We start from the raw sequence: 26,995 nt of genomic DNA, 5'->3' as shown, positions 1-26,995 counted from the left end.
AACCGAGTTAATGCATCTGGTGAAACGCGATTGTTGTGATATCTCGGTTTTTGGAGAATATTATCCGAGTTAATTCAATTATCCTCGTTGGTGAAACTGGCCCTTAATGTTACTTCTTGTACGAATGACTGCCTAATCTACTCAATGTGTCCCATTCCCATTTTTTGACTGTTGAAGTGTTGTGCTATCAAAAGTATTTCTATAACTTTTCTCCCCTGTCCGAACGATTGTTGACGAGTTTACTTTGCGGAAATTCATATTTATGAGGAACAAACAGCGGCAGTAATTTTCCACTCTAATTTATTCGTATGATCAGTTCCAACGTTTAAACTTCATTATCAATCGTTTAAATTTCATTATCTCAAGAATTGGGAGTTATCAAAGGTGAAATTGACAACATTCAAATTTAAATCAGAGAATTGTCAAGGGACAGCTGCTGACCGCCCGAGCGTATAAAGTAGTGTGGAAAATTACTAAAGCTGTTTGTTACGGAGATTGGGTTGGTGTGGTGGCTAGAGTGTTGGCTTCCCACCCCGTGGTTCAAATCCCGGCGGTGGCAGAGATTTTTCAGAGACTGCCTGATCCCTGCTTGAATGCTATGTGGAGAACATTTCAGACGCAACAATCCGTCCGTCGGATGGGTCGTTAAGCCGTGGTCCCCTTGGCGCCTTTCATTAAGAGCAGGCTAATGCCGACGCCGGGTTTCTTTCCACCCTTCCTAACCTAACCTTCCCTCATGGCGCAAATGACCTAAGCTGTCGGTCGTCTCCTCCAAATACCATACCATACCAGCTGTTTGTTTCTTATTTTCTCCCCTGCCTGAGAGAAAATTAATCGGTCGCCAAAATCGAAAAACTGTGGTTCAGCGTTTCCATTTCCTGACCGGTTATATTCCTTGAACAGTGTTTCTCCGATGGCGAGTTGGCGACAAATTCCAAATCGTCTTCCACCTTGCGTTGGCCTTGAGACTTGAAGTTTTCCGGCCAACTTTTTCGACTTGCACGCGAGAGGTTTAAGGAATCCATTTCGAAGAGTTTTTACGAGTTCGGAAGCACTTCCGCTTGGCCGCGTGGACTTCATTCTTCGAGGCGTGAAGCGAGAGCGCTGAATGGTGCATGACTGTAATTCTTCCATAACTTTTGTGAGATTTCCACGGCATTGTAAGTTTTGCGGAGTGAATTTTTTTATTTTTAGGTTAAATCCGTTCCACCGAAACGACTTTTTCCCACTGGGATTCTGTGCTCTATTTGTTGCGAATATTTTTCGTTTTCCTACTATCATTTCCCAAGGAGTTTGTTGTTGAACTTCGTTGTTTTAAGCGTTTGCCTGTTACTGTTTCGTTTTGTTACAGGATATTGTTTTATGGAGTCTCGGCAGAACGTTTTCATCTGTATCTACATAAGCCGCCGTAAGCCGCCTCGATGGGCGTCGGGCTGGGAGTGTTAGGACACCAGGCATTTACATGTAAAAAAGCAATGCGCAAACGAAATTACGCAGAGCCTTTCTTGAAGTTCTTGATGGTGCGGGGGAAACGAATTCCCATAATTATCCGTTCGTTAAAATATCGCAATAAATTTATCGTTTCTGGAAATGTAGCGGGGTTCTATTACAATGGTCTCCGTGTCCCTCTTACTGATATTCATTCTCAATTGCTCAAGCAATCTGAGCCTAGCGCGCAGCCTTATTTCCCGGCTTCCCTTTCAACGATTTATTTTTGGCGTCTTCATTTGCTGTAGCTTTTCACATGGGTGCAAATGATACTATTATTATTTTAAGCAGTGTAGTTTGCTACATATCAGATTTATTCATCGAGCATGGAATAGTTTGCACCATTCCCCTCGGTTACTTAGGAGAAGAAAGATTTTCATCGCGATATATCTAGATGTTATCTAAATAATGATGCGTAAGACTCGTCAACTTAAGGCTGGAAGGCGATACTTGGTGGAACTTGGTGACAGGAAACATAATGAAGACACCCTTTTGTATGTTCCACAGGAGTTTTAATTACCGACCTAGGTTTCGACAGTACACTATGTCTTACACCTTGTACAGTACACCTTGATAATGACATAGTGTACTGTCGAAACCTGGGTTGGTAATTAAAACTCCTGTGGAACATACAAAAGTGTGTCTTCATTATGTTTCTTAAGACTCGTTATCAATATTTTGATGGTGATTTTTATGACATATTGTTATGTCATCGAAACAAAAGGTATTCGTCTGTTGTGACGGTGATGTATACTTACAGATGCCACTTGATGCCTTGAATGTGTTATCATGAAGAGTGCGCAATCAGTCGGTGGCAGTAATATTTATTTAGTTTGGCCTCTTAATTTTTAGAGAAACATCAATGTATCCTCATGCTCCATCAATAATATTTATTCTTGGCAGACTATTGAGTTGTCGAATAATTCTTGCTTGGCTTTCCCTATGCATGTACGTACTTTTCCCCCCTACCCTTGCAGGCATCTTTTAAATGTGCATGGCGTATTTTAGAGTTCAGTCATTTGTCAAATTTTCACCTGGATCTTCTATCTAACACAAGTAAAGGAAGCGTGATTGGCAATAAATAAGGATGTACTATGAGGTGACGAAGAAACCATTGATTCTATCTGTTGTAGATAGATGCAAATACATCTTATAAGTGATGATCATTTTTTTATTACCTCAGAATCATAGCGTGATTATGTTACTGACTCAATCGATTTAAAATAGTTTTAGTTTTTCTCTCGTAATTCTGTACTTATAATGTGCAGTGGATAATGCTAAATCAACATACCCAGGTGGTAATAATGTAGAATGCATTTTGAAAGATTTTTATTTAGATGTTGTTTGCATCTTTGATAACTCCCAATTCTGAGTGACCTATCATGAATGGAGCATAACTCTCGAAGAAGGCAAACTATTGGACAGGGTGGCACAAGAAGATGAAATCATGCTTCCTACGTTCCGTGACGGGAAAAACTGGGTTACGCGTCCTGCACACTAGAGGAAGTTTACGAGGTTCATACATGTTTTGCAATGATAAAAGGATTTTATAGCTGGTTTCACGATGGCGTCACGTAGCTACCCTTAGTTTTAAGAAAATCTTCATCTTGGCTCATTCGTCGGCTTCCACATTTATGTTCAATAAATAGAAGGAGGAATTTATTCCCTCCGAGTTGTTGCCATTTTATTATAGACGAGGTGTTCTCCTGTAAAAAGATGGACTTCTAAAAACGCTACCTATGCAATCAATACCTATTTTATGATTTCTTGAACCGAAAACGATTTGTTGTGAGACATTTAGGAGCCCAGGGCATTATAAAATAAGATCGTCAGATTTCCCGGCGAGCTAGTTGAAGGAATTCTTCTCGGGTGCTTCACCCGCTGAGATTCGCTATGGCCGAAATTTCAATTCTCTACTGGGGTACATCTCCCACTACGACTTACCGTGAAAGCCACCAGCAGGGTGTGTGCGGCAAGGGTTATTTCCCACCAGGCATGCAGCACTCATCCTAGCCTTGCGACCATGCAAATAAAACTATTAATTATTAATAGAAAACGAAGAGTTAGTGTGGTAGCCGATTCTTGTATCAGTTATAACATGCCAAGTAATGCCTGCAGATAGCAAGTATTGACAAGTACAGTCATTGTAGCTGTACTTATTAACACATTAACTGTACATGCAGTCTATTTTACCTATTCCTAGTCAAACTATTGTAGAGATAAACTATCGGGCGTACAGACAGTGTTACCCAGATGTTAAGCGAATCAGGCTGGGAGCCGTTGCAGACTCGGAGGCGCTAGGCTTAGATTGCTTAAACAATTGAGAATGGATATCTTTAAGAGCGACACAGAGAACATAATATTAGAGCCACACTATATTTCCAGGTCCGATAGAAGCGATAAATTAAGAGAGATGTTTTGCCGAACGGATAGGTATGGGAATTCGTTTTTCCCCCGAACCAAAGAGGACTTTAATAAACGCTAGTCCCAACCTCGTTAGATCACTTCATTTTTTTAGCTGTAAACGGCTGGCGTCCTAACACCCTATGCCACACGCCTTTTTGGCGGCTTGCGGGGTCTTATGTAGATGTATCGCAGGTATTAAGTTCCCTTATAGTGCATGAGAAAAACGACATCTTCAATCTATCAACTATTTCTAATTAGTACAGTCTATTTCCTTCATCTAGTACTTGTATCTACCTAAATATTAACTAGACTCTCTATAGATATCTTGAAAATTCTACTTGAAATTTTCGCAAAAGATTTTATCTAAGTTCTCCCTTTCGATCGGTTTACTTTCCCATTCTAAATTCCCAAATAATTCAGTTACCCTTCTATTTTTATCGTATCAGTTATTTTTTTACAAATATTCTTGATATGTCGTCCTCACTCATCTGCCCTGAGGACGATACCCAAGTCGAGTATTGAAATATTGGCTACGGAGGATCTCAACCGGTGGAGAACGCGGGAAGAATTACTTAACCAGGACAAAGTAGTCTTTCATTCGCCTATTCCCCTCCGCTGAGACTGTTTCGGGGATTCATCAGTGCCTCTCAAAGCGGGGGTTGTGGGGTAACCACATCCCCAGATACTTCGATATGCGGCCCTTTTTTTCTATATGGTCGTCTGTTGTCATAAGCATAAAACGGGATGGAAATCAAATACACGGATTTTATTTAGACGTCAAAAACAGGTTATTTTGGGAGTCAATAAGACAACAATTTTAGATGAAAGGCGAACCAGGTAAAAATTTTAAGTTTAGGATTTTTGAAATGATAATATTAGAGATTTTTATATATTTATATTGGAGAAGTGACGAAACGAGAGATTCTAATAAAAGTGTTTATTCCATCGATCCTAATTGAGGCTTGTCTTATATTTATGTATTTCGGATGGCTGCTCTGAAAATATTTCATATGATCATATTGTAAAAATTATTTAAAAGCCGCCAAAGTAATTTTGTGGGCAATTTATCCCTAAAACAGTACTGTTTCCTTTAAGAGCAAAGTCAGGACTATGTGTTTGGATAGAGGGGCATAACCCGGGGGGCCAGGAGGGTGGAACCCCCCCTGGGGAAAATTTTTATCTCTATAAACCACATTTAATGTTATTTTGGCTCTTAAAATTACACAATGGATGGGTCTTAGGTGGATCCGCTTTTGGACCCCTGGCTACGCCACTGGTCTCCTTGCCCGTGCTATCTCAGTATGCCGTTCATCCCAATCATTCCGTAAGGTAAACGCATCATTTTCATCCCTGCCTTTGGTCCTCTTTCGTCACTGGGCTCTGATGCATCGCAGCGCTCTCGGATCACGTGACATCCAATTCCTCACTCGACTCCGCCTGCATTTAAAGATCATACGGCAGCGACGTAATGGCTCACTGAAAAAGCATTCACGGGGTTAATATGGGATGGAAGGGCGCACAGAGGCGGTAGAGGGCTCGCGGAAAAATGTGATGCCGCTGTCGGAGATGAACTGTAAAAAATCGTCAAGTCTTCTTCCTTCGCGAGGTGAACGAAGGAAGTATAACACTCGAGCGAACCACAACGGCTTCTAGTCTATAACTTGGCCAAGGGGACTACTTAGAGGAGGCCCAATTCCACCCCATAGAAGGCTGATTTCTGTTGCCGCTTTGGTCGAACTTTAATCTGTTTTCAAAAATGTCCGCGACGCGGTGATGAGTGCAATGCGATCACTTTGTTCCAATATTTTGCAGTATGTTTTATGATTGCGATGATTTATCAAATCACCATGTGCAAAAAAATTTTTGGTTAACACCCGTTAACACGTCATTCATTGTATACATTTCGGTTAATACCCCTAATCATACCTTATTTTACCGTGAAATTCGGATCACTTTTTCCGCCAGCGACGCGAGTGGTGACTTTTGTAACCCCATTGCGTACCGGGGTATTTAAAATCCCAGGAACGCCGATTCTGGGTGGAGGTGTTGAGATTGGAAATATGCCATTGGTTTAAACATGGTTAAAAAGCTAATGTTTAGAATATAACTTTACCCAATCAAACGTCATGATGCTTCAATTCATTATGAATGACGAACAACAACTGAAAACGTACTAACGAATACGTATTGTACGCTTTAAAATTGTTTAGGTTGACGCGTCTAAATGACGAGAATCTTCGTCATCCGTCCGGAACGTTCGGGAAAAAAATGACGAGAATTCTCGCCATCCGTACGCAACATGTTAAATGCGCGGTGGGCGACAGCACATTTGGAGGCAGACTTGAGGATCCTCTTTTGTGATGTTCGTCATGGTCGCACGGAGGCGGCAGAGGGCTCGCGGAATATGTGATGCCGTCGCCGGAGATGAACTGTAAAAATCCTTTAGTCTTCTTTCTTCGCGAACTGAATGGAGGAAGTATAACGCTCGAACGAACCACAACCACTTCTAGTCCATAACTTGGCCATAACTCGGGGTGCATTGCGGTAGAATAGTTGGGCTCACCGTATTTGAACGGCTCACTTGCCCCTCCGCTTGCATTGCCGTCGATCCGCCTTTAGAAGCATCGCTCATGAGCACTTCGGTGGGTAGGCCACGGTATCAAAATGTATAACGCGATACTGTGCGGTTGATATGCGAGCGAGGATCTCCTCATCTCGTCTACAGCCTTCAAATGTGCTTCACTGAGACCGTACCCTACGTAATCAATAGTAGTTTTCGGACTGAAAAGGTTTGTACGTAGTATTTCTCATATGATGAAATATGCCAGCGATTGAATCCTGCAGTGTGTTAGTGATTGAATTTCTATTGAATGTGTATTATTTTTATGAATTGGAATAATATACCATAGCTGTGAGTTATATGCATGTAAATGTCAAAAGCATACATCTCTCACAAGAGGCGATTGACGTTAACATGTGATAATGATTTCGTCCTGTAGTGTGTTGGTGATCAAGTTCATATTATGTGTGTGATAATTTTTAATGAATGGAATAAATATGCGATAGATGTGAATTTAATTCTTGCAAGTTTTGAAAACATATATCTCTTACAATCGTCGACTGGTTTTAAACAATTTATGCGTAAAACACAGTTTCTAAAACTAAAAATGCGAATCTGCTAATTCACATAGATCATTTAGGCCACTAAAGACGTATTCCACCACATATTATCAAAAGTATCAACTATTTGAAACTTAAAAATATTTACCATTTTTATTTAAACGGCGGTGACTTGTGTCATCTGACGGCCGTGGGGTTAATGCCGTCTTCCCTTGTTAACCAGAAGACTGCGTGATAGAATCTTAGCTCACCTCTGCGTTCACTGGCGGCAGAGTATTATAATATGCACGAAAATGCATGTGCCCGTCCAATGATTGTGTGGGACGACCTATTGGTATTGTGTTAAATTCATCACATAGTTAATAATCAGTAGCATATTTGAGCCGACTTGGAATAGTTGTTCTCCATCAAATTTATAGTCAAAACCCAAGAAGTATTTTAATTTAACCCAATTTATTTTGAAGAAATGTCATTGGTTCAATCAATGGCCATGGGATGAATTCCATCTCAGTATTGAAACTTGGAAATAACGGTTTAGAGTATCATCTCACGTCTATTTTTTCCTCTCGCGGCATAGAAGCATTTTAAAATTATTACTGACAGTCAAATATTCCTTATTGATATGGATTTATTTAGCATTTAGGGCTTCTAATTCGTAAAATCAATATTATTATTTATTTATCAGCGAGAATGTGAATACAATCAATTTAGGTTTTACTTTGTGTAAACTCTCTATAATCATGGCCAAAGAAGAACTCTTACCTAGTATTATTGATTCACACTTTAGTTAAAACACCGACCCGAATTTAATGGTCTAGTTTGGATCAATGCTAAATAGTGTTTTTCTTAAGCATCATACCGAGGATCATGCACGCTACCGGGGGAGTTTGAAGGCTTCAGCCGCTCCCCGAATTTTTTTCCCATGTGGTGACCACCTGCGATGCATCTGCTGAGGAGACATGCAGCTCAGGGGCACTGCATTCCTCCTATGACCCTCTTTTTATCAATACAGTAATATTTGATAAAGAATGCCAATAGCCAGCGATGAATTTAACTTTCAGCATAATGCAAATGAAATATGTTGTTGAGTTCATGAAATGTATAGTTTACCGATGCGGGCGAATTGGCACTATATTTGTTTGAGTCTCTTTTTTATGTGTCTTAAATACTGTATCTTACCCAACCTGTGTTATATTTATTTGTACTCGTCCAAGAAATTTATGGAATAGAACTACTGATCGAACCTGCGCGCACTCGTTGAAATGAAGACGAAATTATAATTCTCCCTTCGCGGTAATAACTAGCATTCTTCCGCGAGAAGCGACGCCGGTCTCTGTGATAAAACGAGACGACTGATCCTCTATGGTTTCCCGGGTAAAGTGAACGTCCCTCATTCCATGGAAATGTCCTCGCGGATAAGTAATCTGCCTATCGCCCCGAACGCGACCTCTTATTCAGGCGCTGGCGCCTCTCCCTAGCTCGCCCGTGGTGACACCATCGCGCGCACTTGGTGACGCGTCGCCGCGAATGAAGCGTGATAATAACTGCGGACGGCAAAGTGAATTCCGGCGCAATACCGCCCGGAGGAGTGGGGTGCAGGATAAAAGATTGCACCGCGGCAAGTTCTTATCTCGGGGTCCGTGCGGTCGTCCCGAAGCTCTCTTTGTTCCGCTTTAATGGATGGAGGCGCGTTCCGGATTGCATTCCGGGATTCTGTGCCTTGGGTGGCACCATCAACAATTCAAATGTTCTCGTGGTAATACGCCCCGGCGAACGTTTGTAGCAAGGATTCGGTTACAGGAGGCCCAAGTGCATGACTGCTAAGCGTTATATCTGTTACCGTTTCGCCCGCATTTTATTCGGCGGCGCCACTAGGCAGCGGTATCTCGTTCAGATTAATTTTCACCGTTAACCGTTGTGGATGTGGTGTTTTTAATCGAAAATATCCGCGCATATGTTTTATGTGTGGTGTATATGATTTATTGGCTCAGTTACCTATTATTTCCGTGTATTTTCTCGAGAGAAGTGGATATCGATGACTAGTAGCGACACGAGTGGCGATTTTGAAATCTGATTTTAATGCGCGCGGAGGGACAACAATTCTAGCGTGGGACTGGTGATCCTCTAATGTAAAATTCGTGGTTTGCTGATAGCCTGTCTCACCCGCGCTCCGTTCGATACCTTGTGATCTGCTTTGATGTCCTCATTTCTCAGCCTCTTTCCCCGTTTTTTCCAGCATATTTTTCTTTTATATGTTATCGTTCCATTTTTATGCCTATTGATTGATTTGAAATGAAATGTAAATAGAGTGAAACGTGCCTGAAGTGGATCTCTAACGTGTTGGAGGAAAGTGGCCGTTTGAAGAGGTGACCGATGAGTGGTTATGGGAGATGAATGGGTTTTAATGAAGATTAGTGAATAAAGGAGTTCTTACTTAATTTTATACCTTAAATTGGTTTGATTACCTAGTTGAAGTGGGGTTTCGGGGTTTGTATGGTGGCTAATTGGTTTTCCACCCTGTAGGTTCATGTTCAACTCCTATTGGTGGCGGATATTTTTCAAGGACTGCACGATGCCTGTTTTAGTGAATTTTTAGGGCACTTCAGAAGTACAGCACTGCGTCCGTCGTACGTGAAGTTAAGCCGTGGTCCTCCTGGCGCATTTCTGAAAGTGCTGGCTAATTTCAGCATCTGATTTCCCTCAACCCTCCCTTCCCTAACTTTCCCTGCGGCTTTGACCAAGTCGTCCATCGCCTCCTTTAAACGCCGTACCATACTGGATGGGGTGGTAAAATTTTATTTTACGTACGGGAGGTTTTTATTCCATTAATAGGGTAGTTTCCTTCATCAAAGAAAACGAAAGGCATTGATTGCGATTCGTTACCCACCATTAGTGTATTCATAATATCATATACAATTTTTTTGGTTTTAGAAATACCGGTTTAGACGAATGGCAAGGGTTAATTTTATCCTCATTTGAAAAAGGCCAGATTGGCGCCCATGCGATTCCACTCCACGTGACGTCACAGGGACCTAGTTTATATACGAGTACACAAGAGTTTTACATCGTCTGAGGTTACAAATGCATGCATGAGGCACAGAGCTCAGGGAAACATGTCTTAATAATCACCTATTAAAACTGGCTAAAGTCGGAAAGTTTTCCTCGTTTGATAAGGTATTAATAATCCTTATTTAAGCCAAGCGCTACCAGCTAGCAGCGTACTCTGCTACCTGCTAGCATCCTGCGTCGTATCAGCGCTCAAAGCCTCGCCCCAAAGTCACCTCACTTGCGGCAGCGGGAACCAGAACGACGTCACACGGGAGTTTTCCCAGCATTCATACTTACCCGTCGCGTTTTCGCGGGCTTAAAAATTTTCACTTTTCATTTAATCGCGAAAAATAGATATCGTCATTTAAAAATCTAAAAGCGTGAAGTACGTACTCCAGGAGTAATAATCTTTCGATTATTACTCCAGGAGTAATAATCTTTCGATTTAGGCAATAAAAAGTAATAGGAAACCACCCTATTGTCTTTATAACGCTCGGTAGACGGTCTTTATTACGAAGAGTTGTTTTATAATTACAATAGATTGATTTATAAACGATATACCTAATTATTTTGTGTAGGCTAATGTCGGGGGCAGGTATCTGAAGGGTTGGACACTGGCCGAATAAAATTTGGCCGCTGGCCGTTGCTTGAGGCGGAAAGAGTCGTTCGCTTAGTCCCGAAATCGTAATTTATGAAATTAATTCGGGAGATGGAAGAGAGAGATATGTAATGACAAAAAAGTCTTCCTCATTCAGCTATTCTCTCATTACTTCAAAATGTGAAAATTCGATATCTGCCGCCCGATGTTTTCGTTCGACGTTGCTGACGTCATCGGAGTTCCGCTATTTTTTCCGCGGTTTCACTGAATATAAATCTCTGAAAATGCTAGCTGGACGGAGGAAGTTGTCTCGATGGAACGCTGGGTTGCGCTCTTTGGTTCATCCTTTCTTGTTCATACGGGTAAAATTCCATCTAGCAGCCATGAGTGCATTACTTGCCTGATTCAGGAATACATGTTACATGAGCCAGGAAAGCAATGGGACTACGCCAACCGGATTACCTCTGATGACTGTTTTTCGCAATCAGAATCTCTTTCTTGCTGCTCTTTTCTCATGTTGGACTGAATGAAATGTGTATCCTGGGGATTCATCATGGTTTTTCCCTCCTCTATGTGGGATTTAATCTGCTTTTTTATTTAATCTCCTCTATTTCCACTCGTGTTTAGTTCATCGTTGATATGTTTGCCCTTTCTTATGCCTTAAGAGGACGTATCGCCTCTTCATCGGTGCATTCCTTCACCTCCGTGCTGTCAATTATGCGCCGTTTTCTGTATTTAAAGTTTAGTAACATTTTCTAAGGATTTTCATTCCTGCGGAATGAACCCGCCAGTCCTACCGCTAAATGATTCTCAAATCTACTGATTGATGACTGTAAATTACTGGGTTTAATGAAACTGAATTTCGAAGTTGATTTCTAAGTTTCAATCTAAGCTGCAATCCTTGACAAACCGTTTAATCCGTCTTTTTGAATGAATGGAGACGCACGTAAAAGATGGATGTATAGTAAGAGTAACTCGCTGTGTTTCGGTTCAACGAGGGGTGCAAAATAGTTATCACGTTCCAGCCCTTAGGAGTAGTTTATGGGGCACTCTTCAGGATTACAGTTGCAGTAGTATTTATCGCTCGTTTCTCACGACTCCTCTGTTTTTCGATGAAAGTTTCGTTCTATCTTTTTTTTTATTCTTGATGTATTGCTGTGCTGATGCGCCCATGAAAAAGAATCGGGTTGTTTTCTACCTCCTCAGGCATATTTACTTCTTCCATCAGTTTTATTAATTATCGTTTTAAATTTAATAATATCCATACTAGCACTGGAATTTCTATGGGTGTTTATATGCTATAATGTCTTCCATTTTATATTTAACCCTTGCATTTAATTGCTTTGATAGTTGCTCATTTAATGAACTCAGCATCATAGCCTCTCAACTTGATCTAATTGTCACGTCAAATTCAAGTCAAATGTGTCTAAATATATTATATGCATGAAATTTACCTTTTTTTGCTAAACCAGCGTTCGATCCATGTGATACTGAATCCTATTAGAGGTTAGAAGCACCTTCTAGCAGTTGGTTAGTTCTAGTATAAGTTGAGTTTCATCACCATATGTATTTATACCTTTTTTATTTATACTCATGCTTCATTTTTTACGGCGATTTTTCTGTTGGAAAAGAGAAAATGGCTTATCGTAGGATATTGTCAGTTTTCTCCCGCCTTATGCGCTCTGCCTCATAAGTCGCGAGGGATATATTTTTAGTTATCCATTAATTTCTAGTAGTCATCTTCCTCCGAAAGAGAAATAAATAAAGCTTCCTCTGGACGCTTCCCAATTATTGTCAAACTCGGCGCAGTCATTAATCTCAGAAGTCGAGGGCCGAGCCCGCTTGCTTTTTAATCTCCACTCGCTCTTCTGTTATGAATTTCTCTCCACGATCCGTAAGACCTATCCTCTTCCGCCGCGAATTTTCAATTATTCGTGCCATTTCAGGTCATTAGGGACCCGTAGATTTTAAATGCAAGCGTCGTGCATCTAGCCGAGTGAAATTCAGGCATACCTTTGGCGATCCTTCGTTTGGTGAATGTTTTACGCATTCCTAATTTGAAATTAATTTTCCGGAATCTGAAAGAATCTTTTTACATAAAGCGCTCACATTTGCTACTAATTTGTAGGTGCTATTGAAGATTGAGCTTGAATTTGCTGTGAAAATATCAGCAAGCTGAGGTCACATTAAAAAAATACAGGGTGGAATATGTTATTTTGCTGCAGATAGGTATTGATTTGGCAACATTTTCGGAATAAGCGAACTTTTAAAGTAAATATATAATTTAATTTATAATATATTGGTAAAAATAAAGTGTTTCATCTTACAGGTTCTGGTATAGTTGCATTTGGTATAGCATTATTGGATAATATGGTTTATTTCGATTGAGCTTATTTTTTAAAATATGTAAACGTAACCTATTTTCAGCTTCATACGTTCTACATCTCTGTCAATACCCATGCCTTTGTACGCATTGCAACCTTTCGATTGTTTAAAATCATATTTTTTAAGAAGAATTTTGGAATCAGCATTGTGAGAGGCCGATAAGGGATTATATGTTGTATTAAATAGGATTTTAATGAGTAACATGCTTTGCAGTCGCGAAGTTCATAAATCATTTATGAACGGTAACAATAATTTAATAATTTTTAATGTAAAGAGATCTAATAAGAATTAACCAAATTAATTCTACTACTATAATCCAGGAAATTAAATTACGATATAATTAAGTTAGGGAAATTAGTAAATGTAGCATGGAATCCAATATCTGCTTTGAATTAAATACCATTGATAAATCAATACATTAGTGCTTAATGGCCTCAATACATATGGGGCTTTAATTAAAGTCATCATTGGTGCTATTTTATTGGAACTCGTTGAATAAATGGATGCAAATTTTGGAAAAAGATCACTTAGTGAGTCATATGATACTTGCACATCATATGATGCATATGCAATGATGGAGTTATTAGGAGTTTTTATACAGTGTTCGTTGACACAAACTTCGTTATTATATGCTGTAAGGAAGCTTGATATTTTTCTTTGATCTGTTAGTATATTTCCAATTTCTTTATTACAGAATGAATTTGTATGAATTTCATTGGACATTCGATGTTACTCATGATATCATCGTTTTACTTCAAATTAGTTGGGACCTAGGTGGATTTAGAATAATTGGATATTAAATATCCCTTGTATGTATCCCTAAGTTGTCACTTTGCTCCCATCAGAGGTTAATTATAATGGCAATTTGTGTGAAGAAAGGGAGCTGTTATTAATTTTTCTTGCATTTCGTGTCGATCCATGAATGATTAAAATACTTACTTGTCTAGATTTACGCAGAGTAAGGCGTTAGCCCTAAATATTGTTATTAATTGAAAGAGAAACTCGAGGCAACATGGTGGTAAAGGATAGGCGTAAGTTGTTGGATATTAGTATGATTTGAAAATATATAAAATGAAGGGTTAAAACCGTACTCTACTCACAAATTTTAAGAAGCGGTGTCTACTGTAATAAAAAAATAGTCCGTCGTCTTAATGGGGTATTTAAATTGCGGAGATCCGTTTGGTGAATTCGCAAGGCAGAATCTGTTTTTATCTTTGTTGATTGTGGCATTAACTTATTTTCGGTTGTCATTATGACAACGATGCGCTTATCTTTCTTTATTATCGTTCCCTTGTTTGACTCTAATTCACTTTGTGTCCCGGTGTTCAGTAATGAGCCAGTCCCTAATCTCCTTGATAGAGATTCGACAAAGCAGAAGTTGTCTATTCTTATAGTTCCACATTTCTCATAAATATTTCACTTGTATTTTTTATGAAGCATGTCTCTCAAAATTTATGAAGTGATAACTTTTCTTTAATTTTGAGTCGTACCGAATTTCTTTTGAAACGTTAGTATGTTATAACCTCACAGAACGGGATTTACGCATTGATTTTAGAAATTTTAGCAGTATTGCATTTACTGCATTACCAAGAGTGTTGTTGCATTTTTTCCAAATTCCTAATAAAGATCACGCCTTACATATACTATCGACAACTTCATTTCACTTCATATTGATGATTTTTCCCCGGAAAACTTTCTAATTGAGCCATCGACTTACTAACTCGTAAGTGTAAACGTGGAAATAGCGAGGAATGCGACAGTGTAATTGGTTTCTTCCGGCGGTCGTATTGGTGTGGTTCTTGCTTCGCATTCTTGAACGTGTGGAACCCGCACGTATTCTAAAGGATGAGATTTACTTCTCCTTTTGGGGCTGAGCGCTAACTGACAACCATCTATTTGGTGAATCAGGCAGCGGTCATTAAGCTTGGAAATTAGGGTCGATAGTTTGGAATGGAAGAGCAGCTGTTTTATTCTTGTTTGTGGCTCAGTAAACGTACGTGAACCTAAGATACTCATGTGAAGTACGCAACCCGCTTATTTACGAATAGAGTACTACAGAGTTATTACTAGGACGGAAGCCTGATCTTAGTCGGCACTTTGGTCTTTAAATTTTTATCGTTTTCTCTTTGTGCTTTTTTAAATCAGAGATTTACAGCTCGCGGGCCGCATGTGGGCCCAAAATCAATGTCGTGTGACGCAAAGACAGTTGGTTATTTCTTTTTAAAATATAGAAAATAGTTTGTTTTTTTCTCATATTCATAACATGCTTTTATTTATTTAATGCAATATCCATTAAAATTTTTGGTATATATGCCCATCGTAGATATTGCCCGCAGGCAAGATGAACTCAGTAGTACGGTATTTGCGGCAACGCTTGATGAAAAATATTTCTGGGAGTGGCGGTACGTCAGTGGAGTGAAGAGGTGTGTGTTAACAATTTCTTTGGCTAAACCCTTAACATCAGAATAATTAGAGAAAATTGTGAAAAAAACATGAAGTGCCTGCTGGTGATACTCGGAATTAAGAGAAATAATTGTTTTCTAATAACTTTCATTGATAAATTTAGGCATCTATTATTTCCCATAATGAAGTTAACTACTTTAATGGCCAGTATTTGTCTTGCCAGGCAGTTAGTTCCTCTGCTAACCTTTTGCTTTCCCATCTTAAATTTTCGAGATTGACTTAATGGACTCTTTTAACAAAGTAAATTCTTATATCGCTCGTAATTTTCTTACCACCTTATTTGCCTATTTCAACGTGGAAACATTATGTTAAAAGTGTTGTAAGATTCTTATTCGCGTCTTTATGACTAAACTGGAAAGCGTGGTAGTTCACTAAGTAAAGCGGTTGGGTACCGTCCCAAGGGTCCCGGACTAAAATGCAGGGAAAGGATTTGCCTCCTACTCTAAATATGTCATATCCCACACTTGTAGCTTTGTCTTGGGTGATTTGTACCTCAACGATCGCTTTGGGTGGGATTCTGAGTGATGCCTGAATAGATATTATTTTCAACGCCGGTAGTAATTTTATTTTGGTCCAAAGTAATATTTTTTGTTTAAATTGTTTATATCCTATTCATTTTCTTCATATAGATGATTTTTTTTAGCTATCATCAAATTTGAAAATTTTCAAAATTACTGAAGTTGCGCTATCTTTTTTCATCTTGCTAATTAGGCTCTGTTCAGTAGGCAGTCTATAAGAAATAAATATCAGCTTATCCATAAGATGTCATTTTCCTTATGGTCTGTGTTGGTTTCGTGTGAGAGGGAGTCGAGAAGAAATTAAATTTTATTTAAAATAGCCTCCGTTATGAAATTAAGTCATAAAAACCAGAGCTTGAAATGGTTTTTGTCGATGCTCCACATGATTTTGTATTGTCTGGGAATAATCTAAATGGATTCTTCTAAAGATAAATATGTTCTGCAGGTTCTGTTGATACTTTTGGAGATAAATAGATTTAGGCTTGTATCATGTGGGGCCGATGAATCGAAAATCTATAACTTTCGATTGCAGAAAGTACTAATTATAAAAATCTAACTCGAATAATTAATAGCACCCATGGAATACAACTTAAGAACAATATTCTTGTTTAAATTATAGTTCATATGTTTATAATATATAGTTTATATAGCTTTTTATTTACAATTCTTTAGACACTCGATAAGCAACCAATCAATCTAGCGAAAACATTTAGCACGATTAGCTGAGGTATTTTAAAGACAATTTTCTTGAAAATACGTTTTTTGGAGTCTTATGCGTATTCTAATTATTTTCCATAAGGCCTCACAGCAAGATCCATTAACCTCGGTTATTTTCTATGGGAATCAATGAAGATAATGTAGTAGTCTGCGTTGTGGTCCGGAGAGCCAGTTGTCATCGGTTCCATTTCTGGTGCAGCGGAATTGTTTCCATCACGATTGATTTGAATTTCTCCACCGCTCATTCCGCGGGATTGAAACATGAAATTCTTATGACTAAGTTGACATCCTCTGGGTGCCTCTTATCAAGTATAATGGCGTACTTCGTTCGAGCTGAGTCTTGACTGCAGACGGGGTTCAACCATGAAGTTGACTCGAAGAGTTCAGACGTTTTTCGTCTCCAGTTGTCCGCGTTCTCCATTCGTCCCTTTCCGAGTGGACTTATCTCGAAAGACCTTTTGGGATGTGATAGGGTCATAGGAGCCATGGCCGGCAGAGGGTAAAGGCTTGAGGTGGTAATTCCAGAGGGAATAAACGTCCGTCGGAACACGGCATTGCGGCTAACTCTTTAAATCCGTGAGCCCAACCCCGGTGGCTTTATGTCCTTCCTGCGGTTCACGAAACGGGTAATCCAGGTAGTGACGATGAGAGGTGACGTTACGTGGGTGCTAAAACCTGTGTCTTTCCGCTGTGCAAAGTTTCAGTTCGAGTCAGTGACTTCGAGCAGTGATTTTAAGCACATTTGTTTCAACTGCGAAACTTTTAGCCGTGCGTTATTTATCCGTATGTTTTGCCTGCTCTCTAAAATATGGAGTGACCGCGATGTGCTGCTCTTAGTCGACGAAATTCTCTCATTTGGAGTACTATTATTTTTTAACAGGATGGAAATGATTTTGAAACTACTTTTGTCCTGACAATTAGTAGAAGTAGGAAGTTATCGTAAAATTGGGATCGAAAATGAGGGTGAATTTTGAATGGATTAAATAGTTACCTACTTATTACTAAATTTACATTTTCTCGTAATATGCATCCAAAATATTAATGGCAAAGATAGTAATTTTACTTAAATGAACTTTGAATTTTCTGTTTGGATACTACCTATGACCTCAAAGATTGCGACGATATCTTTAGTAAAACAGCTATTTCATTAGAAATTAGCTTTTCACTTTTTCGTATTCAATTCTATCTGATGCCAATTAATACATTTAATGAAGATATTCTTTGTTTTGATTGTTTACGTTTATATTTCATTTTCGTTACTGGTCCACTCTAAATTGGCGGAAATTTTTGTATGTGAGCATTTAAATAAATAAATAAAATATTACAGGTTTTCAAACATCCAACTTCCTCTAAACGAAGATTTGACGATTTAAAAAAATACTATGTATGCATTCCACCAAGGCTGGAAGATCATTTCGAATGCATCTTTCCATCAATACTAAAATCGTAGCCTGGAATTTTGTTGCAGACATATCAGTAGTCAGGTAACAATTTGAGGAGATTTGGAGAGAATATACATTTGAACTTAAAATGACTTCCTATTTTGAAGATTAAGGAGACACTCCACCTTTCCTTGAATCGCAGGTGTTGGAGTCCCTTTTAATTTGAATAATGGAAAACTGGGTCGAATTTGAACGAAATATTCTTGTATGTTTCACGGTAAAAATCTGTTTATGATTCTATCGCTAGTGTGACCAGATTTAATAGGTAACGTCAGAGAAAAAGGCAGAGAAATTTCCTCTGCCTATTCCGTGGTGAATTTTCCTCCTCGTTGTATTAGTGGTAAGGATGGACTCGATCGAGCGGGAACCCAAAAAAGTTCTTTCTTTCATTTTTTACACTCATCATATTGCTATCGTTTAACGATAAACACTTCAGTTGTGGAACTTTTTCCTCGTCTGTTGGTATGAGTTAATATTTTGTTCTTTGGCAATCCTACCAGCTTTTCTATTCTATTATGTATTCTCTCATTGTACTACAAGTAAAATATCATTCTTATTCTATACACCACAATAACTGTTGTCCATTCTCTACAATATTCCGCCCGTATCGCGGATAAGTCAGTATTTATTCATCACTTTAGTGAATTAATCCAAACTCCTTTTTTTTCCAATCCTGAAATATATATTCCCAGGCTGTTCATCTCTTATCTTCTCGCTAACCTAATTCCTTCTTACACCAAGGTATTTAATGTTTCACTTTTTGATACTTACATTATCATTTCTAAATTCTATGACGTAGCATTTCAATTGTTTTGCTGTGAAGAAAATGATATGATCTTCTCAAGAATGTTGATGATTCATGCCAAAGAGGTCTTTTTAATGTTTTTGTATTTAATGATAGAATGGGCAAAAGCTGGCTGTTGACTAATCAGTTTCCAATCCAGATAACCAGTTTCCAATTCCAGTTGACAAATAAATTTTCATTGAATTATATTTTTACACCCACTAAAGGAGTCACGAAAGGATTTTCACAACATAGCTCTCGTAGTTACTGTCAATTTCAAAGTGCCAATGGCAGTCTTCCGCTAAAAACTCGCTCTAATTGTTTCTTTTGACTATACCGTTTAGGGAACAAGTAATTGGCTCCCTCATTAGCGCCAGTATACGTAATCCGTTTCAGATTACTCATCATTAGATGAAGTTTTGTATGATTATCAACAGTTTGAAGCACAAATTAGGTAGCAGATTTTCAGGCCGTTGAAATTTTACGGGTCGTAGAGCCTAAATGGGAAAAAATGTTTACGTTTATCTTCTTTGTCCTCGGAGGGAATACCAGTAGCTTTAATGCGGGAGTTTAGGTAGTTTACGACTGCAAGAACTGGGTCGTTTCGCGGTGAGCCGTTTGCGTAAAGTATACTGTTATTTTTTGCTTTTGGAAAAAAGATCTCACTACTGCTAACGATATTTAAAGAGTTTTACTTTGCTAGAGAAAAGGTGAATATATTTATATCATTGCCAAAGCAACCCTTTCGCAACCATTCGGGAAAAATAAGCAAAAAATGGCTTCCCCGGTATAGATGCAAATGGTTCAGTACGACTTTAAAATTAATCATCATTACTGGTCAACAATCCGAGGAAAATTAATGCTCATTTGAAATTGTTGATTTTTTATAGTGGTCATCTAATTCATTCCATCATAGTCACAATTACGCTTCTATAACGGGTTTTATCGACCCACATCAATCAGAAAAACATTAGCTATCTACATTGTGTGGACTGAGAGCTGAACCTTTTACTGTGGCGTCGTTTCACTATTTCGGATCCTTAGAGATTTTTGCATAATTTTGTGAACATTACGAAGCAATTGTATTGTAGATTTCTTTTTTTGGCCAGGTATATCGCTGGGCTTAGGGTTCGAGTGCAACAATTGCAACTTTAACCCGTCTCCATTTTTCTCTTTTTTTTCATTTTTCGTCTCCAAACAATTCTCAATCTACTCCATACCCTTAGTAAGCTACGGCGATTTTCGTTGCGAACCTGTTAGAAGATTGGGGTGATTGTTATCAGGGGCGGATTCAGCTTCGAATTTGGGGGGGTCATGACCTGGGTCTGGGGAGTATGAAATAAACTTATACTTAAACTTTTATAATATTATAGGGGAGGATTGTATATTTTAGAAATTTGCTTACATATTCCCTTTACTCCTTTACAAAAATACGAAAACTATTAACCTAACAAAAATGGATTTTTTTATATAAAATTAGGGGGGGAAAGGTCATGACCCCTATGTCCTACCCTCCAAAAATACGCCACTGGTCGTTATCCCTGCTGTGACGGGCACTTCAATCTGCTGTGGACTCCGTCCTCTTGCATCTCATTTATGCTCCCTCAATAGTCATCCATAAGTTTCAGTTGCTTTCCCCCCTCTAACTTCTCACCTTACATCGAGCCTTCGAGTGCTATTGCAGTATTCCATTCCTATATACTAAATATACGCGTATATACTTCACTATATTTTATTTTCTATTGAGGAATGCGGTTACCTTAGAATTTTACACTCCTCTTCACTTCTCTACCTTTACACTACACTTCTACACCTCTACACTACACTTCAACCCTTTGCTGCGTTTCCTCTCCCACTTATCATCTCGACTTTGTTTTTACCTCCACTTCCAGATGCTTTCTGCAGAAAGGACTTGGGCACATTCTGTGCAGCCCCCTAACCTCGTAGTTTCCCCACTGAATATTCGTATCCCTTCGCTGTGGTAGCGGTGGTGGTTGGGCCATTCACTCCATACTGTGCGCGTCCGTCACAGAGTAATAAATGTTCCTCTTTTGAGTCAGAGATCTCGAATCCACGTATGGCCGAGTTGAAACGCGAGGTCTAGTTACATCTGTCATCATTAGGGTTCGTTTTATTTTTCTTTCTTTCGAATTCTCCCGTGCGGAATTATCCTGACGACTTATGCCGAAGAATATCCGACGAAAAATAAGGGAAGGATTCGCGAATAAAGCTGGAGATCCGTGTTTCGACAGCGGTGCGGATGAAATGAAAGGTCGGCTGGGTGTGTATGGCCGCGATACAGCAGAGCGAAATCCCTCAGTCTGATGTCCCATGGCGGGTGAGCTATCTTCTTTTTTCTTAATAAAATACCGTGCGCCTCTACCCAATTTGGATAGGAAGGAAACAAATGTTTTTATTTTTTATATGAAGGCAACAAATGTTTTTATTTAAATAATATAAATTATAATAAAAGTCCCTTTTTATCATACTTGAGATTGTTCCGGTGAGGTCGGAGTGATGCGAAAAGTTTTGGTGATTTAAAACGAGAAAAAAAGCTAATTTTACTGATCCCTGTGGGGTTGGATGTCCCCCTCGTTAGCCACTGGATGATATTGAATGACATTAATTGGAGGGCCTCTAACAGGGATTTTTAGAACACAGATTTTTATTGCAGTATGCATTATTTATGTCGTAGGTTGTCTTTTCGGCTAATGGGACCGGAAAACGGATCCTTCTATGATTCTATTTATTTTTCCTCCAAACTAATGCCACGTTGAGCGTAGGTATAGGAGAGGCAAAGATCATTTTGCAATTATTTGTTTGGTTGTGGCTCCAATGAACTTTCGGGTTGGGAAAAAAATTTAGTTCACATTTATTTTTTCACCGTGTTTAAGTGAAGGGGTTGAGATAAAGAAAAATAAAATCTCAGCTGTTTCAATTGATAATAATACCTGTATAATTCGATGGGAGTACCCTTACATAATACAGTCCACCATGCTTGAAATTCTATTTTTGTAAAGTTTCATTTTATTCCCATTGACATTTTCTCACAAAAAATGGTGACGTCGGCGACGAAGGATTGATATTGTTATCTATTTTCCGCCGTGTGTTTTACGGCTAGCAGTTGAAAACTTTTCTTCGCTTTTGGTGTAAATATAATAATTTGTTTGCAAAATTATGATTTTGCTCGTCTACTTCCGAACTTCTTTGTGAATCAATCACCAGGTGTGTGGCTGTAACTTGAGCTTCATCATCATCAGGTATTGTGCTGATTATCAGGTCCTCCATAGACTTTCCTCTCCTCCGTCTTGTGCCTCCGTCTTCATTACCGCGTTTTTTACCTCCTCTCCTAAATCATTCGTTATTTTCTCTCTTCGCCTACGTCATTTAACCTTTCCTTCCACCATTCATTCCAAAACATCCTTCACTAAAATTATCTTATTAATATAATCCTGAGCCTGACAGGCTAGGGATATAGAAAAAGGACTCATTAATGTATATAGTTTAGACTTCATAATTGTGTCATTGAGTGTAATCAGAAATGATTTTCTGATAACATTAAACATTTCTACAGGAATTGGTATCAGAAGCACTCGAAAGATATTATGTAACACAGAAAAGTATTTTTTCTCTAAGATAGCTGCACCTTTATCACCGCATCCAAAAATGATAGTTTCCTCATTGTATCTTCCCGAATTGAATCTAATGCGCCAAGTGGCCGGCAGAAGTTTTTGAGCTATGGGAAATTTATTTATGTATTTTATTCCGAGGTTCTGCATACGAAATGTTGGGCTCTGTGGTTTCCATGTAATTCTTGTTTTCATAGGATATTTTGGTGAAAGCTTTTCATTTTGGAAAATGCCTTAATGATGATCGGGGTAAATGTCGTGTTTGGGCTTCAATTGTGATGGCTCTACTCTTTTTAGTCGGCCCTTCTCTGTATGATTCCGGTTCATATCATTGTTTTCCATCTCGAAGATTCTATTTAAGCTCTTGATGGTGTTGTGAAGTATTTACCGAACGTTGTCCAGCAGATATTAGTACATATGTTATTCTACTTCCCTGACGAGGGAATTCATTTACCTCTTCCATTTTTTGTTTCTATGTTTCTAGGTCTTATCCGTTTCAAATTGATTGTAAACACTAGTTTTAACGGATTTTTTGATATAGTTATTTTATTTCTCGCGCTTGAATCTCTCGAATTCGCATAAGTATTGATTCAATTACGTAGTGGCTTTCAGTGTACCAAATTAGTGCCTTATAAAAGGCACTTTCTTGAATCTTCTCGCGCTTGAATCTCTCGAATACGCATAAGTATTGATTCAATTACGTAGTGGCGTTCAGTGTACCAAATTAGTGCCTTATAAAAGGTATTTACATTAATAGGATAGAAGTTTGATGTTTTGGAAAGGAAAATGGATTTTATATGGCCTTGGTCTTCAATGCTGAGATCGCAGGGTCAAGTAGTGGAGAAATTCTGGAAAGCGAGTGATAGCCTGGAGGCTGAGGGTTGCTCTGATCGCCCTTCAAAAGCAGGGGTCGGATAACTTTGGAACTGAAAGAGAGCCCAACCTTTACTTTGCACCGACTTTTCCAAGTCCGGGAGCCATGAAAGTCATTTTGCAGGGAACAAAAATTTCAGCGTTACTGCTGAAAGTTTAAATACCATTTTTAAATCCGACGAATAACCAAAAAAATGAACTTTTTTGGGATGTATCATTTAGAAAATTTCAAACTATTGTGCATTCTATCTATTTGATTTTCAACTCCAATGCTACATTTACAAAATGAAAGACTCCTATTCATCTAAGCGCTGTTCTAAACCAAAATATCTCATTATGGCTGTTCAAATATGGTTCGGAGATTTTATTTCCTATTTTTTTCGACGATAATATTTGAACTGTTTACCCTAAAAAGCGCTTATTACGTGGTCCTTCTGGTAATTGCTACGTTTTTTCGTATTGTGATATCCGGAATTTGCATGTGGGTATGCTATTTTTGCGTGAAATTTATTATTTTGTGGAATACTGGAAGATTATCCCATAGTTTTTTCCAGATGCGTCGTACGGTACACAATTAACTAGGGGGTGATTCTATGTTTGACGTTGCTAACCCGCGGGGGCTGGTATCGGTTAGATAATTCAGACGGAGGCATATTTTTTAGTATTATGTTGCTCAATGGAAATGGTGAAAATTCAGTGCCATAAACTAAAAAAGTTGGCTCGTTGGCTAATGAAATTTTGATGTGTTGTGGAACGAAGGTTATCAGTCGTCGATTCCTGGCGATTATCGATGCTCGTCGGGTTTGGTTGCCTGCACTGTTAAAATTCCAGGATTGGTTCACTACAGCCCTAAATTTTGCCTTATCCTATCTCTTTTCTACGCTTATCATTTCCCGTATCCATCTTGTCTTGCCTCGGGAATTTGTCTCATGGTCTACCTCGGTTGTGATTATTTGTCGCTGAACTCAATGGAATGCTGGTCAGAATGCACCGCGTTCGGCATCAGTGAAGCCAGGCTAAAACCGGTCCTTATAATCTGGTACCATGTATTTTACATGCGTAAAATTAGAATGAGAGGATTGTGCATTATGAAGTGCAAAAACTGTGGTATGGGATCCTGTTAATATAGGTATATATTTCAAGTTACAATCTCATCCTAGTTATTAGAGTGGACAAAGAATTAAACTTTGGGTGACTTTCTATGAATTTTATTGGACCGTAATATAAGAGGTTCTTCTCAAGGTGGCCAGGTTCCCTTAGTCTGGGGAGAGATTATCATTATTCCTCTGTCTTTTTGTTCAGTGTTATTTGCCGTCAAAGGTGAATATGTTTTTCATATTATTTTGCTGACGCCAAGCAATCGATGACTATAGTTTTAGCGTAATGGTAAGCTACATCTACACCTACGTACTACCTCACCGCGAGGGTCTTAAGACACTAGCCGTTGACTTAAAGAAAGCACTTACTGAATCCAAGTAAGCATTTATTAAAATCCTTTATTGCTCTGGATAGAAAAGAACTCCTATACCTAGCCGTTCGGCAAAATATCTCTCAAACTTAATCGTTTCTGTTGGACACAGTAAAATATTGTGAGGTATTTAGATAATGTTCTCTTTGTCGTTATGAAAGATATCAATTCTTAATTGCTCAAGCAATCTAATTCTAAGCCTAGCCCTTGGTCTCTACGTAGAACGTATTTAGTTTGTAATGCCTGTAAACTTCTGTGAATTTCAGCATGGAGTGGCCACCGTGTTCCTGTTATAATTACGGTGAAATAATTGGATCATTCCCAGGGAGATAGCCTCATGGGTGTGGCGGTGGGTACTTTTACTGTTCATGCCCAAGGGATCGGATGTCATTCCATTCAAAGGAACGGGAGGCTGCGCTTGTTAAAGAACATGCTGTCCCCGCTGCTCTGTGTTGAGTGGAGATGGGGGAAAAGTTGCTGCCGCAACCGAGGCATCTGGCAGAAATTAGGCAAGAAGCTCCCCCGTCATTCTCTTCCTGGGAGAGAATGAAGGGAGATGGGTTGGATCATTTAGGGGGGCGTTGTGGTCGGGGAAAGCAGGCCGTGCCGGCAGTAGGTTCATGCATGCAAGACTGTTTTTGGGGTGGTATCATTTACCTTTTAAACTGTGGTTTTCTGGCCGGAGGAGTCTCGTTTTCCCTCATGGCGCTCGCTTCTCGACGCCTCCTTGATGACTACCAAAATCAGCGGCGGTTGTTCCCGTTTCCCTGTGGTGGGTGCCACCCTAAAACATTCAACCATCCTTTTGCGTTTCCACTGGAACCCTCCTGATCATCCTGCAGTCTCTCCCCTGTACAAAAACTCGCTCGAAACACTCTCCCGACCGAAGTCCCCACATCGGACGACCGACGCCGTCGGATACTCTTTCCAGGGGTGCAGCCAGGAATTACGGCTGGGGGGGTTTAGGTGCAACTAATACCGGGGTGTGTGGAGGTATGGAATACCCACCAGGATAAGCGATAGGTACGAGATTACTATATTGCGGAATTTTAAGATATACGGTTCAAAATGGTGAGTTTTACGGCTTTGTGAGGGATATTTTATTAATACTTACACTATTCTATTAGTAATATCAATACAATTAATTAAAATGGATTAAATTTAAATATTTTTCTGAGCTCTGGGGGGGGGGGTTTATATATATGTGTATTTTACTAATCAGAGTTTAATTTTGCCCTGCACCGAGTAGAGCCATGTATAAATTATATTCGTATGCATGAATGGAGACCTACTATAGTATAGCTTTTCTTCTCATTAGGCCGCTCCACCTCAATTCACCAAACTTTTGTTCCTAAGGATCTCTGATTTCGATGAAAATTTCAATTTGAGTATCCATCTCAAGCTAAATACCCCGTCATTGGTTTGCGGAAATAAAGTTTCTGCTTTAATGCGCATGTTAATTTTGTCGCAATTTTCCCAAAAACACATGTCTCGAATCATGTAATTCCTTATATTTGCACCATCAAATTGTCCGAGAGCAATAATTTATAGCTTATTTTAAAACTTAGACTTTAAGTAAGACACGAATAGTGCAAACATGTCATTAAATTCCCTCTCCTATTATTGTGATATTTTTATGTTTAAAGAATTGTTAATTGACCATTCTCCAATAATCCATCTCAGAATTGTCCAAAATTTAATTTTATAATTCAGACATCATCTATCAGCATCCATCTTTACAAATATTACTAAAAACTACTACAAAAATTAAAATCAGGCGGCAACTTATGAATGGATATTTTAAAATATTTAACGTTTATATTTTTTCCCGTGCAGAATTGCGGCTCCTCTTTTGGAACATACCGTATCCCTATTAAACTACTCTGTGGACGTGATAACTGCTCCAAACCATAGTAATAATGTCTAAAGCTTCAATTATAAACTATGAATGCCGTCAATATTTTTATTTACATTATTTACGATACGCTCCTGACGAACTTTATGCGAGAGCTATACTGAATATTCGAATCAGAGAAGCAGCGAGTATGATGTAATT

General features: G+C 38.9%; 1 protein-coding gene across 1 annotated transcript in view; it reads left to right on the top strand.

The window, feature by feature from the left end:
- The window catches only part of LOC124153830 (serine/threonine-protein kinase 32B), a 550,681-nt gene that overhangs the window by 19,382 nt on the left and 504,304 nt on the right, over positions 1-26,995 (top strand). The gene's annotated exons all lie outside the window — the stretch shown is intronic.

The sequence above is a fragment of the Ischnura elegans genome, chromosome 2 (genome assembly GCF_921293095.1).
Source record: "Ischnura elegans chromosome 2, ioIscEleg1.1, whole genome shotgun sequence".
In the NCBI taxonomy this organism is placed as follows: domain Eukaryota; kingdom Metazoa; phylum Arthropoda; class Insecta; order Odonata; family Coenagrionidae; genus Ischnura; species Ischnura elegans.
The sequence above is the reverse complement of the archived record's forward strand: the minus strand, read 5'-3'. Positions and strand labels throughout refer to the sequence as shown.